Genomic DNA, 19,865 nt, shown 5'->3' with positions numbered 1-19,865 from the left:
TCCTGCAAAGAAAAGGAGGAGAGCAAGGGGACAGACAAGAACAGAAGAAAGGAAGAATCCGAGAGAAACACAGCAAGAGGAGAACGAGCAACCAGCAACCTTAAAACACCAAAATAGCAAGGAAAATACGAGGATACTTACCGAGGAAGCCACGCCATTACGGAGTTCATACGAGCCTCCACGCGTCACCAAAAACTTTCGAAAAACGAAGGTATTTTCTAGATTGCTCCGATCGAGAGCCATTTAAGGGAAAAGGACACCGGAACCATCATTAGACGGTCCGATTTACATTTTGGTGTAAAATAAAATTTTCCGCCACCAGATGCGGTGACCGATGGTAAGGTGCGGCGACGCAAGGCTGCCGACCGGTGACCGGCTTCCCTCCGGTGAGGGAAGCTAGAGAGAAGCGAGAAATAGTTTTAAACTCTCTCATTAGAGAGAGAAAGTGAAAGAGAAAAATGAGAAGATGGCCCTTCGGGCCAGATATAATAGGGTATTTATACCCTCTTTTAAACGACGTCGTTAAGTGTGTGTAATTTGATAAGGGTAAAACCCTTTCCGCAGCCATTATAAGTTTATAACTTTATATTTTAGTCACTGAATCCAATTTTAGATCTTTATAATTCATTTCTTTAATGTTAATTTTATTTATTTTAGTCCTTTATTAATAATATATTTTAGGTAAATAACATATTTAGTCTTTTAATTTTAATAATTAATATTTTTAATCCAGAAAGCATGTTTTAATTTATTTTAATTTAGTATTTGAATTTAAATATATGTTTATTTTAGTCACTAAATTAACAATAAGGTAAAATAACATGTTTGGTCCCTGAAAAATTAATAATTATTATAAACCAGGTACTAAATTTTAATATATTATAATTTAATCATTAATTTTAATATTTTCATTTAATTACAAGTTTTATTTTTTTTTACATTTTATTATTATTTTAATTTTATTTATTTTAGTCATTGTTTAATTATATTTTAACTTAATTTTATTATTATTATTTTTAATATATTTAAATCATTACTTTAATTATTATTTTATTATATAGTCTTATAATTATATATTTTTATTTATTTAATAATGTTTATTTATTTTCAATATCAAAGAAAATGATAGTCTTAAAGCAACTAGATGACTTATTCTGGTATTTTAAATAATTAAATATAAAAATTATAATTTAATTTTATTTAAATTATTTTTAGGAACAAATATTAAATTTTTAATATTTATTTTATTTATTACTATCGAAGAAAAGAACTGTCTTAAAGCAACTAAAAGCAATTTTCTGATATTCTTAAATAATAAATGTCCTATTTACAAAACACTATATATATATATTTAATATTATTCCTTAGAATTATCCGATAAAAATACAAAATAACAGGATTATGAATTAAATATTTTTAAATTTTTAAATTTCTAATAATAGAAATAATTGTATAATTAATAAGTACCAAATTTTGGACGTTATAGGGGTGATAATCATTCCCTAAACGTAATTAACCACGAATCCTGTTTTACTAAACTTTTGGTTATACGCATATCAGTTATCTTTTAATTATATTTTCTTAAAATTATTTTAAAATATTGTTTTTAGGTATTTGACATACCTAACCCAAAATGGTCAATGGCGACTCCTAAAATATTTTTTAATCAAAATTATTATTTATTCGTTTTATTTTTCCCGCCAAGTAAAAATCGTGCCCGGACGAAAATCGATTACGACAATATGCTTTTCCAATGCCTGCTCTGCCTGTTAACATACTTAATCTTCTCCAGTTTCTGGAATCCATTTCTGCAATATAAATACAAAAGCAATTTAAAAGAACGTAGAAAAATTCGTAATCGATATGGAATCAACAATGCCTAAGCTCAAGTTACTCGAAATATGGAACACAAAGGTAAACATAGTTGATTCCTTTCACTTCTTTTGCAGCTTGAGGAACTGTAAAAGTTTGACAAGCAATAGATAAAAATACTAAAACAATATTTTATCATCTTAATTTCACCCCCAACACATATTTCCATTCTTCAACCATGAACAAATGTTGTACATATGATGCTTGCTCAAAGCATTTGATATTTTTTAGTGACCCAAAGAAAAAAAGAATATAATATCTGGTTCCTTATAGCCTGGGAATTATACAAAACCTATTAATACAATTAAATAAGACTCCATTTGACTGGTTGATTCAGGTAACGAGAATCATACTCCATTATACGGTCTTAAGTGATTCAGGTAAAAATTCAACACAATGCAATAGTAGACATCTCATCGGTCTACTATTTTTCAATCAAGGATCAAGAACGGTATCGGTCATGAGAAGTTACATATTTTAAACAAGGACACGAAAGGTGGTTCAAGAACATAGGAAATATATCAAACAATTTTAAAATCAATAAAAAATGACAATGCATTAAATAATAAAAATTTATTAAAAGACTAGGTTATGAAAAACCTAAGACAAAGGCCTATACCATCTTATGATCGACATAAAAAACATAGATACAAAATCCATAACAGGCCCAGAAACTCATTATACATAGGAGAGAGAAAAGAGGTGCAACAACAACAAATTATCAAACATCCAGCTGTAAGAGTTGTTCCTCTCCACTCCAAAGCAAAAACTATGAATTTTTCACAAATTATTATGAAAAAGGACACCGAATAGAAACAGAGGAAATTCACAGCATACGAGAATACTTTTCCCCAAGAACAATAAATGGGATTATAGTTTGCATTAGAAAGGTCATTCCTAGTTAAATGTAACGAAAGCATTATAACAAGTATCTTCTATAAAACGAGACATTTTTATATTCTTTTTCTACTCAAAATTTCAAAATACAGATAGTAAGGGGCTATAGTTCGCATTAGTAGGGTCATTCCCAGTTTTACTGAAAAAGGGGGTTGAGAGACTCAGCACCATGATGATAGAAATATAGGACACGTTTCATAATTCATTATGACAAAAAAAAAGTGTCGACAATCATTCAAAGACCAATGAGTAGTTCATAAGGCACTACAAGTTACAAGGAATAAAGCTGAAAAAAGTAGAGGAACTTGTATGTCACTTTGTTGCAGTAATATTGTTGGTAACCACATAAGTCGTGTAGCATAAATTTTCAACCATAATACTTATTCCAAATATAAGTTTACAAGAAGCAAGATAAAGTACTTAAGGAAAGACATGTATGCAGAAGATAACATTTATTTCTTCAGCATCTCAGTAAAATTCAGGAGTACCAAAGGTAGGTACACAGAATTAAAGTTAGGAGAGAAGAAAAAGTCTTTGAGATTGGTAAGACAGATTTTAGAGCTCCAGGATGCTTCTAACTGATGAAAAGCCGAATAAGACAAGTTACCTTGTATTTCATGTATTGGCATTTGATACCAACCACAGCATGATGCCCAACGACGTTATTGCATCCAATTACAGTACGCCCGGGAATATCACCACCGACCACTGCACCACTGCCCGTAAAGTTTAGTACTTGCGTAAATTACGCATAAAACATGCATACTTCTAACAGAACCTCACAAATTAGTGAGAGGAAGACAACCAAAGTAAACTCACGTCCTAAAAATACAGTTGTTCCCCAATTCTGTATTTTGAAAACATTGGTTCGAAGGATGCAATCGACATCTATTCCCAAGCTTTGTTGAAGAACCATTGTACAAAAAGGACCTATTTGAGGTACCCAAATACAAATGCCCAGATAATGTAACTTAGGGTCAAGCCTCTTCATTCCACTCAGAAATCAGAAGGAAATGCAACTTACATTATATATACAGTAACATTAAACAATGGAAGCTGCAATTAAGAAATCAAGCAACCCAACTCAACAATAAAACGATATATATTATAAAATTTGCAAATCCAAATACTGACTACTACCACTAACCTTAGAATGTTGTAGAGATCTAAAATTTGCAGATCAAAGCACCACAACGGCAATGACTACAAGTGTGAACCAGGAATCCATTTTTCAAATTAAGCATTGAATATGTGCAAAGGATATCAGAATAATTTACATCCGAATGAATGGTGAAACTGATATAATGATCTTCTAACTGAATTCAACCTGTTTAATCAACTACCCTACAAATGAATCGAAACTTCATAAGTTTAAGGAAGTTAAATTGATTATTTGCATAAATAAAAATAAACAGCTCTAGTCATTGTTGATTCCAATTCGCAATTCCCTTTTTCAAAAAAGGAGGAAAAAAGTATGTGAAAACAGCAAGCAGGAAACTGTACCTGGAATTTCGGCAGCACGAGGCTCAGTGTCGCAATAAGTTTGTCTTAAAACAAAAGAAAAGAACGAACCGGCTTATCTGGGGTATATTGATTTTATGTTTGCAATGGCGATGGCCCGAGAAAGTCCCCCAATAGCATCAATACCTGCCCATACTCTGCCCTGTGCGACCTCTTCCATCTTTTCTACCTGTTCAATGATTCATGTTCAAGTCCCATTCGGAACATGACATTACGATCTAAACTGGAGATAAAAAGGATAAACATACAGTCATTGATCTCGAAGAAGCAGCCTTGTCTCGAAACTGTTTATAAGCATTCTGTGCAGACTGCAGAGTTTGCAAATAGCTCAGCTTCATCCGGTCTGGTATATATTAAGGTTAGTTCTCTATTATTTCATAAATAGAAAAGGAGCAATTGTTTTTTTGATCTAAATCCCCAAAGAGAACAGCTGTGAAAAGAGAATAATTAATAGATAAGAGTCAAACTCGGCTTTATAAGCACAATCTACACTATCACAACTCTCCAATATTTTTTTGAAGCACTCATGTCCAACACCCGTGTATCAGACACATATCGAAACATGGACATGAGCATATGATGCTTCTAAATATATGGAAAAACTTTAAAATTGTCAACCTACCCGTGTTGAACACATATCCATAACCGACACTCTCAGCTAGGTGCAAGTAACATACATAACAATATCAAAATATACTGAATCTTGACATCTACTCACTTTCTATCAAAACAAATATGCAACAATGGCATTCACCTAAAGGCCGCTGCTCGCTGCAAGAAGTTCAGCATATCTTCCCCTTGATATGACCTCTTTATTGAAGCCAATTTTTTCATATAGTTTCCCCAAGTTAACTTCCCTGCAAGCAAGAGGAGGGAAACAAAGTGATGATTTTATGACTTGCAAAATCCAAGAGGCCTATGTAGGAATCTGACATTTCTGGTTTTCAGCCACAAGCAATTTGTTCAAAGAAACAAGGAAAGGGTCAATTTGTTCGACAAGGGCATTCAAAGTTACAAAAAATACAACAGCAAGCCAGTACAAAATGAGATATAAGGTAAGGATATGACCATTTCATGTTTCAGATTTATGCAGCTGCTAAACTGGTATGAGGCTTGGAGATTTTAGTTTTGGAGGACAGATTCAATGGAATAATATTATATTTTCAAAGTTTTTAAAGAAATTTTAAAACTTTGTTATAAGTTTCAGATGATGGAGAGGCCAAAAGAGTTTGGTAACTCAATCTTTTGGATTTGTAATAGTTTTTCCCAGACCACAGAAAATTCCTCTTGCTTATCAAATTTCAGAGAGTTAGCTCACCTGTGACAACTCCAATTGAACCAGTTAAAGTCAAATTTTCAATAACGATTGTTTCAGCTGCCATAGCCATATAATATCCCCCACTAGCTGCCACATCGGACATGGATGCGATGACAGGTTTCGATGCAGCTAAAAGTCTGATTTCCCTCCACATTCTGGATATTGTTAACATAACCTATAGTGAGCAAACAGAAATGGTAGATTGTTTTCTTTCGCATTCGATTATGTATTTCAAGAAATCAAATTTCTGAATATCATCACATAATACCCAAGTTTCAACATGATAGATAAAGGGTTGAAAAACAAGGATGATAACTCATATCAGACAATTTATTTAAATTCTCGAGTTTAGAAGTTTTAGGTTTTATAGAAAGATGTCATATACCACTTCACATACAATATTGCATGGATACCAAAAGCTCATACATCCTTAATCGTTTTAACAATCACTAAATCCCCAAATGAGAATTCATTAGGAAAGACAATCTTACAAGTACTTACAAATCTGAAGCAAGAGCATCACCACCAGGGCTGTCAATTCGTATGATAGCAGCCTTGTATTTTTTTGATTCTACGGTAAAATAAAATTTTATTTAAAAAAGTTCACTTTGAAGGCGGTAAAATTTTTATTTTAAACATCAATCACATGGAATGAAATTATATGTGAATAAAACTTAACCTCATACATGTAAAGTTCAGAGTCGGATTTTATTTCATCTACTAATTATTGTATGCAAGGAAAAATGAGGTATACCTCAGACCCTATGGATCTTCTCAATGATCTGCTCTGCAATGATACCAAAACTAGTACTTAATGGACTTCGCACACGGCTAATGCTCCAGAGGCTCTGATCAAAGCTGTTAGGTCTCCACCACCTGTTAAACCGAGTGTCCACTTCCTAACTTTGGAGTATTTCCTACATTTACAGAGGAAGAAAACTCTTTGTAAAATGTGTTGAGAAATTTAAATAGCAAGAAATGACATAAATGATAAACTAGTTTTGGTCCAAAATATATCATCTCCAAAGGACAAAAACAGCATATATAAGATACATATAATGGAAATTCATAAAAAGATCAAGAAATAATAGAGAAATTCATTGCGCTTAAGATTATTTGGGGAAAAAGAAAAATGACAGAACCCACTTGTAATCAACCATATGGAGAATTTTATCCTTTTGAACACAAAGCCTCTCTTTTAACATCGAGATAAACTGCAGAAGTAACAAAACATCAAATATTAGTCGTATAAATCCAGATAGCTAACTTAAGAACAAAACTATATACCAAACTGTTACAAAACTCAACATTCTTCAATATATGGTACAAGGAAGGCAAACAGTCTGTTTGAATTGCCTGAGATAGGTCTGTGTTAGTTTGATTAGGGTGTGAGTGTTGGACAAGGATATGCATCCGACAAAGGTATGTTCACAACCAAAAATGGTACATACCAGAATAGCAGCAACACAGAAACAACATTGCGATAGAAGTTGTAAAGAACTAAGTAAACAACGAGCTGATAATTCCAGTGACCATGCACCAACATGTAAACTATAGAAAATAATGAAGCCACTAGAGAAAAATCTAAACACAGCAAATAATCAAAAAAGACTCACCGTCAGCAATAGCTAGTGTCATGTCATCAATGCGACTTTTGATAAGATCCACAATCTGAGCTTTTTGAAATGGCGCAACACGACAACAGAGAACTACGCTACAGGAAGTTGCAATGTCGAAAAGCTGTTGAAGATGTGTAAGTAAATTGAAATATTCAGGAATGAAAAACATGACAATAAATACAATATAAAGCAAGTCCAAAAATTGGTTCATAGATTGAACCATCTACGACACTGTCCTCGAATCAGAATACTGTAATTTGACAACCTCATATTCAGCCATTTCAAAGGATCCTAGAAAACACAACACCTCTATCAAATCATGGGATACCAGAAACACCACATGACCCGTGAAGAAGAAGAAGCAGAGAAACTGCGAAACCAACAAAAATGGGATCTATTGAAAAATCGAGAAGATGGTATGGTGCAGAAGAAAAGGAGGAAGACCCGGATAAGGAAATGGTTAAAGGATTCGAAGAATTGAAGAAGGAACGGTGTGAAGTTGATGGGAAGTAAGATTGAATGTTTAAGCAATTAGAATCGGCAAAGCTAAAATGAAGTTCCTGGGCAGAAGAAAACAAAGGGAACGCATAAAATCAAAGGCAGAGTTTAGTTCCTTCGGCCCATGTTCTGTTGCAGCTGCAAGTGTGGGTGGGCATGCGGCTGCCTCTAATCTTCCACACACGCATGAAGAAACTAAGGGTGGTGGGCGGGCTTTTGGTTACGGGCTTGTTTTTGGGTTTAAGATTTGGGTTCAACATAGATAGAACATTTGCTCTATAATAAACAATAAATAATGGCTATAGAAGATACTTATCCAAATATGAGAAAACAAAAGCAATTATTGAAACAATTGAGTTTATCCCAAGCAATAGACAGTGCATTGCTTACTTGTCAACATAAATATGCTTCACCCAGCCATATTTGTTGCATTCTTCTTCAACATCCTCTTTAATATCCAAGTCAAAATCTGGTTCCTTCTGGCAATAAAACTTGCAGAAAATTAAGTATCTTGTACAAGGAAGCAGAAAAGAACACAGGAAGTTACAGTGAAATAACATGTTTAGAACAGGAAAATTTAAACCTCAGTTGCAGGATCAAACATATTCTTCAACAGCCAACACTCACTGAGCTGTCCAATAAGATCAAGGGGTATAGTAGACTTGATGGTGGTAGAACTGGTGTCGGATATGCACCCTGGCCATTGATAGGTAATGTAACAGTCTGTTGAGCTGGAGCAGACCCATTAACGAGGGATAATCCAAGGGATCCCGTAATGCTGTAAAACTATTACATTACATTATGATATGATTAAAAACTGGATAGGATTATCCGGAAGGGTAAACGAACCTTGTTGCAATACCAGAGCGATCCAGTTTCTGCATAAGCAATGCTCTTGATTGAGCATTCAAAGCCTGGATAAAAGATAAACGGGCAAAAAAACACCCACAACAATACTATAAGAATGAAACGAACTAGGAACAAACCTATAAAAATCAACATTCTTTAAATACTACTGTATACAATAATATGCATTTCAACTTACCAAGCCACCCCCTCATCATCATCAAAATCTGCAGCTTTTGTTGTAGCATCTTGAGAAAAGAAAAAAACCCAGAAAGTCCAGGTTCCAAGCAATGAAAAAGAAGAAGAAGAAGAAGAATAGGTGGTGTGAAACAAAACCGAAAGCCAGCTAAGAAGCAAAACCCAGACAACATGACATGCATTCAACGATTGAAATCAAGACCATGAGAAGGACGGGGAGGAAAGGAGAGACCCAATTTTAGTTAAGAAACACCAAATACACAAATTTGTTCTATAAAGTTTTCTCAAGTTGACTTGTTGTGTTCATCTTGGTGTTGATGTTGAAGTGAGGAGCGAAGAAGAAGATGGTGAATTCTTTGCAATGAATAAATGGCACTGAGAAAAATGAGTAAGCAATTAAAATCCAAAGAAACGAAGGCTATGAAAGCAATTAAAAGGGGAGAAAGCAAACCGGCTTTGAGCTCACGGGCTTGGCGTTCTTCAGCTTCTTTCCAACGAATCGATGTTAAAACCATGAACCTTCTCCATTTCATTCTTCCTTAATCTGTCAGATTGTTGCTGCTGCTATTGAATACTCGGGAATGACAGTGAAACTGAAAGAAATTAAGTGGCGCTCAGAGAATTTTTCCAAATGCACCAAAACAGACATTGATAGAAGCTTATAAAACTAAAAGAAAAAACAAGAACAAACAAAACCCAAACCAGGAATATTGAAGAGACCAATAAAAATATGGAAAATTCACTTCCCCATGCTCCGCCTCCGCAAAGCCACCTTCATCATCACCAACCAAAAGGAAAACAAGTTAAAAATTAGAGCTTTCGAAGTAAGAACCCAGAAAACCAAATGCTCAAAACGATCACACAAGAAGAAATGAAAGGAAATAGAAAAACAGACCTGGAAAATTAAGCTGGTTACAGATGGTTTGAGAAACCATGGCAGCTTCCTTGTCGATAACAAATTCCATCCCTTCATCTTTTCTTTGAGATCGCAAAAGAGTTTCGTTCGTATATCTTAACCAACACAAGTGAAAATAGAGAAAGAACGTAATCCCACATCCGGAGAGAAAATAGACTAGGAATGGTATTTAACTAGAAAGCAAATAAAGCAGGCATATACACGGTTGTTGGTGTTGGGCTTTTTGGTAACGGGCTTGCTTTTGCGGGGTTTGGGGTTTATTTGTTTTATAAATGATTCTAGTGTGTTATGAATATAGGTGGGTTTAGTATTGTTGTGTTGCGGTTTTAACGAGTGCTGATAAGTTGATATTTTGTATTTTAAAATTTAAATTTATTACATGATTAATTCATGTTATTAAATTTTATTGTGTCAAATATATTATTCAATTATTAAAATTTTTGTTGAAATAAAATCTGAATTTGATTTTGACAATTTTTCTCCTTCCGTTGTGATAATAATAAGTTTATAAATAGAAAAATAAATGCTTTTTCTATGAAATTTATTTATTTTTTCATGAAAAAATATTTGATATATTAACAATATAATGAATTTTCTTGTCTCGTCAGTTAATCACAATACATTATATTACTAATTAAAAAACATATTAAATAAATATTCATGAATTTGCTTTTGATCTCTGTGTTTAATATTAAGTGGAAACGATGGTTGAATTGTCTTGCATGAACTGAATTTCATAGGAATTTATTTGTTTTATAAATGATTTGACCATAGCTCTAGTGTGTTATGAATATAGGTGGTCCTAGTATTGTTGTGTTGCGGTTTTAACGAGTGCATATAGTATTAGATGGCATGTTAGTTGTTTGTATTGCACCATTGTTAAAGGTGTTAGTAGTTGATTAGAAGGGTTAAAAATGCCGGACAAACAAAATAATTTCCCTGGACATAATGATACAAAGCAAGCAAAACAATGATTTTTAAATCATCAAAACATATCTCGAACAAGACAAGAACAACGAACCACGACAGTACGGTAGAAACATAAATGAAAAAAGAAGATGCTACATGCATATACATTTGAGAGAGAGCGTACTATGCGTTTTATGTAGTTCTAAATGTTATTTAGTGATATCATTCCCATAATCGTTGGATATGATGTTTGCGCAGATTATATGAAATAGATAAATGTAATGTATTGCTCTTTCAAGGTCAAATTGAATGTGCCAATGATTTTATACCTGGTTCAGATGTGAGCTCACCAAAGTCACAACAATATCATTGTATCTTCTGCGGACACCCAGATAGCAAAAAGACTCATTTTAAGTCTTCTTGTGAGTATTGTATCATCAAACCCTAATAATTTTGATCTCAAATTGTTTGTTCACCACGAAATCACATATTGGTGTCATTTTGCGATACTAATATACATGATTTGATAAAGAAATCAAATTATAGAATGAAAGGTAAATTGAGTTCAAATGTTTTTAACAGAAGAAGTAATTAAATTGTTAATACAGAAATGATTAAGAAAAAATGTTCAATGGAAGCCATATAAAGTTCATGTATCCCCTGTAAAACAACTGGTACAAATTTAGCTAGTTCAATGTATCCCCTTGACTTATGTCTAAATCCACAAAGGTAGGTTTCCAACCTAGTTTAGCTGCCCAACTAAGAAGCATCCTCGATAAGCTGCTCTTCCCAGAATCTGGAGGCCCCACAATAATCACTCTTGGTCGATAAGAATACCTGGGATGCCTCGGAATCATCCGGAAACGAAGCTTTAGCACGGTTTCTTCTTACTTCTAGTACAGCATGTAAATTCACGTAACTGTTCATAGGTGTCTGCAAATCAGCCATTGCAACAGAATCAGCAATATCTATGTACAATTTCAAAACTGATGCATGTATGTATGTACCTCATCAGCTGTATAATCGGTTTCAGTATCACCATCAATCTCAATTGTAGCACCATGCCAAGTGAAAACCTATTAATGAACAAAATTCTCACGCTATAAACAAATCAAGAATGCTAGGAAAGAAGCAAAATGTTGTAATGTAACTCCCTCTATCAAAGATAAACAAAAAACAAGATTGCGGCTAAAGATCGGTTATTTGTTTCCAAGGAAAAGAACGTTTGAAACTTACGGCGAACTTGAAGCGATGAGGGAAAGTGTTCCACAATTGGGGGCACAATTCGGTGCCAAAATCTCCGCTGTGCCGTTAAGTAATTGAAGTTCCACAAACAAACTAACTGCTTAACAAAATCTCCATTGATGGAGGGAGGCACCTTTGCCAAAAAATCAGCAGGGAAGTTTACTCCGTGACGAATCAAGATAAATTCAACGAACCATACCTTGGAAGTAAATTGAGATATAGCTCGGACAAGAGCGAGAGGGCTCAAATGAGCAATAGGCGACGTAACAAGTTTGAATGCTTTCCCACAGTCAGTTTGACATTGTAACCACTAAACCGGAAGACCGCACTACGTAAGCCTTCAAGTATGCCCCAAAAATTGTTAGGAAAATAGACCTCTTGTAATCCAACAATCCCTTTAGATCACAACAATAACAAAAATACTTGAAAAATAAAAGAGAGAAAAACACAATAATTTAACGTGGAAAACTCCCAAATGGAAAAAAACCACAAGCGTTGTAAAAAACAACCAAGAGAATAAATATTTACTATGTGGAAAATTATTACAACCACACTACAAAATATTTAACTTTCACACATGCCCAAAAGTTAAAGTACACCCCAAGAGAATTCTCCTTTAAATTCTCTACTAGTATAACTAATAGCTTTCTAGTACACCATTTGTATTTTGGTGATTGACATTCATTTAATCAAAGGGAAATGTTCTATTTATAGGCTAAGAATTTTTCCATCCTTTGTTCATTTCCAATGTGGGATTTGGCCAATTTTTGCCAAAAAAAACTAACAAACTCGGCATGGAGAGGATGGGAAATTCCAACATATTTATTAAACCCAACCAGCCAGTTGCCTTGACAGTCTCGAATAAGACCTCCCCTTGAAGCTATAGAAGAAGGAACAGAAACGGATCCATCCGTGTTGAGAGTGACCCATCTTGTAGGAGCAGGATTCCATCGGACTTCCTTTGTATAGTAGAAGAAGGCAAACTAGAATCAAGTTGATGGTGATTCTTCTGAAAGTAAGAAACCCAAGATTTGCTTTGATGGAGAAGTGTTTTGTTCGATGTGGTTTGTCCCCAGAAAATCGTGGAGTTACGACGCTTCCAGACGTGCTAAGAAATGGAAGCAAAAATGATACGCCAATAAATTCCAGTACCTGCGAGGAGAATGTTTGAAAAAATTCAGTCATCAATTGGCTGTGAGAAGAAACGGTTGTGATGATGTTGCTAAAGGATAGACATCCAAAGAATTTTAGTTTCTTTGCAGTCTCTAAGGATGTGAATAGCAGATTCCTCGACTGCACCGCAGATGGAGCAAGCAGGATCATCAGTAAGGTTACCGTGCCAACGAGACTGATTAGAGAGCAGTTTATATCTGACCGAAAGGCAAAGAAAATATTTGATTATCTCCTGAACAGGAAGCTTCCAAATAAGGCTCCATTTAGTATTGCATTTGTCCCAGGCAGAATCCGAGAGCTTGTGATAGGCGTATTTTATTGAGAATTGTCCATGATTACCATATTCCCAATAGCAAAAGTCAGTACCAATGGTCGAACTTGGGCAATGAATGTTCATGATAAAAGGAACTACATCAGGGGAGATAAGTTGATGAAGCAAGGGCCAATTCCACTCACCTTCAAGAGATAAAGTATCACAAACAAGAAGATTATCAATGGCAGTGGCAGTAGGATTTTTTCAATTGATGAGGGGACCAAGTTGAGGCACCCAAATGTCATACCAAGAGTGAGTAAGGGATCCATCACCAATTGACCAAGCGAGGGAGCCATGAAATGAAGGCTAAATTCTGGCAATTGCACGCCATAAGTGAGAGTAGTTTGCTCTTTGGATGGATGAAGGACAAAGATCTTATATTTCTTTTCTGACGCAAGAGCTTCACCCAAAAGCTGTTAGGATTTGAGATAAGAGCCAGTAACTTAAGATGAAAAGCAATATTCTGTTTGTGGGGATTTCTTATTCCAAGCCCCCATATTTCCGAGGTTGGCTAAGAATTTCCCAACGAACTAGAGGGATACCATGGGCAGTGGAAATCTGTCTCCAAATAAAATTGCGAATTAGCCTCTCAGTTTCATCACAAATACGGGAAGGAAAAAGACAAGTTTGCATGTAGTAAGTAGACAGAGCATTAAGAATGGAGTTAGTTAAAGTCACCCGGCCAGGTAAGGACAGGAAATTGGAAGATCATCCAACTAACTTTTGATTCTTTTTGATTAACCTATTGATCACATTAATGATTGTAAAAATATAAATACAGATAGTTTTTCCTTCACATAACAGGAAAAAAAAAATCAGTCTGGAACCATCATATCTTTGTTGATCTGAAAGTATTCCTAAGTGCTACAAGATCATTATCTTTGAATCTGCAAACATTTTTTATGCCTATACAAATCAAGTAGAAATATTTGATATGCACCAGACAAGTTAAGAATGTATTTTGCTAAGACTATTGACTCAACACATTCGAATGACATGTGATTTGTTCCCACGTGACTACAAGATTTCAACTATCTTTTATGAAGATAATGTAGAATGTAGGACTCGGTTCGTATCTTTAATAATCGGAAGAATTAAAAAAAAAAGCAACACCTTATAGTAGAAGGATAATCAGACGATCGTTTTGTAATTTTTAATAATCAGTGACTCAACAAAATATCTTATAATCGAGGGATCATTTGTGTACTTCACCCTATTAAAAATAACCAAATTAAAGTACAACTAGATTCTCAAATTTCACATTATACAAGGGCTAATAGAAGATTTTGACCCAAGTTAAAATGCGCATTTCTAACATCCACTTACTTTCATTCAACCATTTTACTCAACAAAACATCCATTTACTTATATCCCCATATCAAAAACATGTAAATGAAATAAAAAAACAGCCAGGGATAAGCCTAAACTCAATGCTAAGGTTGGCTAGCATTCGGCTTCGGTGACAGGTAATGATGGTTATTATGATACGGAGAGGTTTGCTGGCCATTTGGAGTGAGGGGACTCCTTGCAGATTGTACACCCCTCGTTGACAAGGCCGCCGGCACTCTATTTCCGGTTCTAGCTTTTGAAGTCGATGCCGTGCGCTCGATTTGTATGGCTTGGAACTGAGAAGAAGAACAAGCCATGTCCTTGAGATTTGGCAGAGGTTTTAAGGCTTCAACAACTTCACTCATCAAGGGTCTGGCTTTCGGATCACGGCTAAGGCAATGGGCAGCCAATTGAAAAGCTCTCTGACCACTGTCCTTCAAGACGGGGATCAAGAAGCCGATAAAATCTTCGTCTCTCTGCGAGATAGGGACAAGCCCATTCCACCAAGTTATGCTCTTCATTTGGTCGGTTTTTGTCCATTGATCTTCGGCCCATCAACATCTCAAGGAGAACCACCCCAAAGCTATAGACATCACTCTTCGAAGTAAGATGCCCTGGAAAAATATGGCCCTCTTAGGTCAAAATGTTTCTTATTTCATTCTTCCATTCTTTTTACAAGGGAAAACAGGCCGTAGTTGCATATACAGCTCATAAAATCTTATAATCTGGTTAATGTTTATGATATCGATAAATTGACATAACATCACCAATATTTGTCAAAATCTTAGAAAAAGTTAAACCGTATGTACCTGTCATAAAATATTCAGGTGCTGCATAGCCATAGGTTCCCATAACACGAGTAGATACGTGAGTCTTATCTCCCACCAGACCATCTTTCGCGAGTCCAAAGTCGGAAAGTTTGGCATTGTAATCCTGGAGAAGATTTCAAAAGATTTGAGAAGATGGATGATACACGTTAAAGAGCATGAAATTATCTTTATACCATATTAGTCACACACCGCATCTAACAGTATATTTGATGTTTTAAAGTCCCGATATATTACTGGCCGTTCAGCCTCCTAATGAAGAAAAGCAAGACCCTTCACGGCACCGAGTGCAATTTTCATTCGGATGGACCAAGGAAGAGGCATGGACCCTGATAAAATGAATGCCACTAAACTAAATCAGAACAAACTATCACTATTTCACAAGACAGATTGCAATTGTGAACCAAAACAGTACGTTACAAAAAGAAAATTGCTTTTATATCTCCATGTTATCGATGACTGAAACCGTTACTCCTTCCTAGTTGTTTGTAAATGAGAACAAAACTTCTTGAACACCGTACCATTTTCGGTTAATTTGAGGGGCATCGAACTGAAGATAGAAAAAAAAAGTGATTGTAACAATTATTGTAGCAATCAACCATATAGTGTAATCAACATCCAACACTGAGGCCGAATTCCAGCACAAAAATATTGAAATATCTTAAAAGATAAGTTGTTAGCCCTATTCCTTGATATATATAAGCTCGTTTATTTTGGATGCTCGAGTATTTCCTGTGTAAGCTAAGACTATACAGTTGGCTATCGACTTAGTTAGGTAGAATCTTTACCAATTATGGGCAGACAAGCAAGACAAGTTGATAAAATATCTAATTCTCTATTAATGAGTTTAATTACATACTTCGGAAAAGGTGATTCTAAAAGCTTCCTCTAGGCATAAACTCGTAGACAAGTAGCCTTTGATCATCCTCAATGCAATAACCAATCAACTTGACCAAATTAGAATGGAGGAGATTACCGAGATAATTAACTTCTTAAGCTCGTTAAAGGAGAATGTTCTAAGCTGAGAAGCAACTTGAAGCTCCTCACGTAAGTATGGAGTCGATGGAGTACTTTCAGCATTGGTAGTAGTTGAAGATGTCATAACAGGAACAACTGGTTGACCTCTGCTGGTGTCATTGGACTTATTTGCTGTGTCATTTGACTCATTTGTTGATTTACTTTCAGTTGATTTCCTCAAAAACAGTGAAAAAAAATAGATCGTCCGGGCCATAAACAAGTGAATTTACATACATCACACAGATTTTCACACACAAACAACATGGTTATTCAAAATGTATAAATAGATACATACGACTAGTCGTAATAAGAAATAAACAGAGAAACCTTGTGTCTTATCACATTATATGCCTTCAAAACTAGGGGCAAACACGAGAGAATGACCACGTGGTTGAACCCCAAGGAATAAATCACAATTTCATTTCATTATGTATTAGACGACAAATAAAAATACGAAAATCTCGGTGATCAAAAGTAGAAGCGAATTTGACAGTTTGCGAAACTACCATCCATCAAATACGCAGAAATGGAAAATAATCAGTGCAATAGTAAAGCAAGAGATTCAGATCAATAGCAATATCGAAACGGACATAATTGCTGATTAAAGCATAGAACCAAATCGATCAACATTATACGATACATTGAACATCCACGTGATAGAAAATGTATACAGTAAACATATCAACATATACTTAAAAGGCCAAACAACATACAAAAGCAACAATATTATGCATTAGAAGACAAATAAGAAACTACAAGCTGATAATCCTAAAGTATAAAGTACAAGAGAAATGTACAACAAGAAAGCAATCATTGCAAACTAGTACAGAAAGAGAAATCAATATCTTTGCTAAAGCATAAAACCAAATCGATCGACAGCATATTCTCATCGAACACACATGTGACGACATACAGTTTAGAAAATCAACTTACAATTAGAAAGACAAATGATGGACAAAAGATAAACTAATCAGATAAGCGTAAGTAAATTCAATTACTATCTAACAAAGAATATAATCAATTGACAAAAACAAAGAAGCTCCAGAAACAGTGAAACCAAACCATTAAATCAATATATGGAGGGCCGACATTATATAATCAATCAATAAATTTCACTTTAGTATTAAGATACGTATTAACAAATAATGAATCCACATAAACAAAGAAGCAGTTCCCCATAAACCTAAACTTAAACCAACACCCAAACTCACCACAATCTTCACCATCTTTCTTCATTTTTCCTTTTGATTTCTCAACATTCAAAGGCCCCACCTGGATGTCACCTGGAACTAATCCCATTTTGCAAGTAGTCTATACACTAGATTCGCATGTCTAAATAACACTTCATTTCACCAAAAAAAACACCAGTTTCCCCCCTCTTTTTCATGAAAACATTAATAATTAAAATCTACAAAATGAAGAGAAAAAATCATAGAATTCTCATGAAAACGGAAACCCTTTTGTTTCAAACTGAAAAGGACTTGATTCAAAGAAAAAGAAAAACAGAAAATGAGATAAACCCAGATTGGGAAATAGGTCTAAAACAAACGACATTCAAAGAGGAGGACATGCAACGCAATAAATCAACTCAACACAGTAATCTATAGGTAATATATAGAAGAATGTGAAACCTCAAAAACAAAGATAAAACCCAAGAGAAGAACCAGAAGTAAATAACCCCAGATTCTTCAGTTTAACTTCGACACCAAACACAAAGCATTCAGATTTTCTTCCAACACTTACAAACAGCACAAAAGGACATAAACACACAAAACAAAAGGCCGAGCAAAGAGTTCAAATTTTCCATTTTTTTCAAAGATGGGAAAGCAGTGCAGCATTTCAGAAATGGGAAAACTTTGAAAGCTAAAACTGAAAGACAAGAAGGCAAAAAAAAAATCAACATAAACAGTTACCTCACCCCGTAAACAATGTAACTTCTCCAAAGAATTGATTTACAGTCGTTTTTGGCAGTGACGAGGTAGCTTCGAAGGTAATGATAAAGCAATTAAAATACAAAGAATCCAACCCAAAATTAAACGTAAAAGAGAGGGTACCAGACTCTGGTTAGATGTTGTTTTTATTCAATCGAAAACAAGTAAAAACAGGGAATTTGTTAAGGATTATGGATTGATATCATGAAAGTAAGAGATTTCAACCAGGGGTCGAAACAACTAATGCTTTCACTAATAATTACAAAATTAAACGTAAAAGAGAGATTGAAACAAGTAGGAGTACCTCGTAATCTTCTTTCATGCTTCGATATTGCTTTGCATTTCACTCAAATATCTTGGAAATTTGAGAGAAAAGAAGAAAAAGACTTGGAAAAGTCGGGGAATGAAGAAATTTAACAAGGCAAAGGAGAAAAAGTCCTCCGAGTTTGGGGGTTGCAAGATGAGCAATGGGTGAAGAAGTCTCACTCCGTAGAACAAAATCGCACATCTAGGGGGGAAAGCATAAACAAAACGGTATTTAAAACAGAACGCAATAAGACACGAACAACAGAGCTTTGACACTGAGGAGGCTTAGAACGTTTGTTTTTCGGTGATGGTTTTATCAGGCGTTGAGCATAATCCCACATCGTTGTGGGTTTGCGGCTGCTCTCAATTCTTCCACGTGCGCAGGAAGAGAATAAGGGTGGTGGGTGGGTTTTTTTGGTTACGGACTTGTTTTTTAGGGTTTGGGTTTTTCCTAATTGTGAATAACGTGGTTTGTTTTAATGCATGCGTTAGAATGAGAATTATGTCAGTTTAGTTGGGGTGGTTCTGCGGTGCGGCGCCTAAAAACGGCTAATATACGGCGTGACCGGTTAAATAAGTGACCGGTTAAAATTTAGACCGGTTATGTTATATTATTTAACCGGAAATATTATAAAGTACAATAACATACTAGGTAGCGCTTATATAATGTAATAGGTAGCGCTTATATTTACCTATTTTATAAGTAAACCGGTATATTTATACCGATAGCATTGCAAATTTACCTATTACATTATATTATATTGAAAGTGTCCATACTTTTTATAAAAAGGATCGATACTTTAACAGTGTTTTATGTTTTCCACCTACAATATTAATTTAATAATTTCATTTGCACAAAAAATTATTTGATTGTTTTGATATTTTATAAAATAATATTTAGAATTTTTAATTTAATAATAATATATATCGTAACGTAAGAAATAAATCATTAGACGCCTATAATTACTAAATTAATATCTTAAAACTCACTCAAAGGATAACCTTAAGAACACTTGAAGAAGCAAGAGAACAACTATCCAAGCAATCAAAAAAGAGAAAATCCCAACATGATAACAACCGAACATATCATATCAATGTTCAAACTCAAGTTGTAGATTTTGATTTCCTTT

General features: G+C 34.6%; 2 long non-coding RNA genes and 2 pseudogenes across 2 annotated transcripts; all 4 read right to left on the bottom strand.

The window, feature by feature from the left end:
• Window positions 1-5,591: 5,591 nt before the first annotated feature.
• On the bottom strand, window positions 5,592-7,450 carry LOC120208837 (annotated as a pseudogene).
• An 888-nt stretch (window positions 7,451-8,338) lies between these two features.
• Window positions 8,339-8,809, bottom strand: LOC120208825. Its single transcript, XR_005524344.1, has 3 exons — window positions 8,771-8,809; window positions 8,575-8,639; window positions 8,339-8,503 (listed from the first exon to the last, which is right to left on the bottom strand). It is a non-coding gene; the product is annotated as an uncharacterized LOC120208825 (long non-coding RNA).
• A 2,432-nt stretch (window positions 8,810-11,241) lies between these two features.
• Window positions 11,242-12,492, bottom strand: LOC120208828. Its single transcript, XR_005524346.1, has 3 exons — window positions 11,831-12,492; window positions 11,602-11,670; window positions 11,242-11,527 (listed from the first exon to the last, which is right to left on the bottom strand). It is a non-coding gene; the product is annotated as an uncharacterized LOC120208828 (long non-coding RNA).
• A 2,088-nt stretch (window positions 12,493-14,580) lies between these two features.
• LOC120208842 lies at window positions 14,581-18,924 on the bottom strand (annotated as a pseudogene).
• Window positions 18,925-19,865: the final 941 nt, after the last annotated feature.

The sequence above is a fragment of the Hibiscus syriacus genome, unplaced genomic scaffold (assembly GCF_006381635.1).
Source record: "Hibiscus syriacus cultivar Baekdansim isolate YM2019G1 unplaced genomic scaffold, ASM638163v2 tig00017725_pilon, whole genome shotgun sequence".
In the NCBI taxonomy this organism is placed as follows: Eukaryota; Viridiplantae; Streptophyta; class Magnoliopsida; order Malvales; family Malvaceae; genus Hibiscus; species Hibiscus syriacus.
Note: the sequence above shows the minus strand (reverse complement) of the source record. Positions and strands in the feature narration are given on the sequence as shown.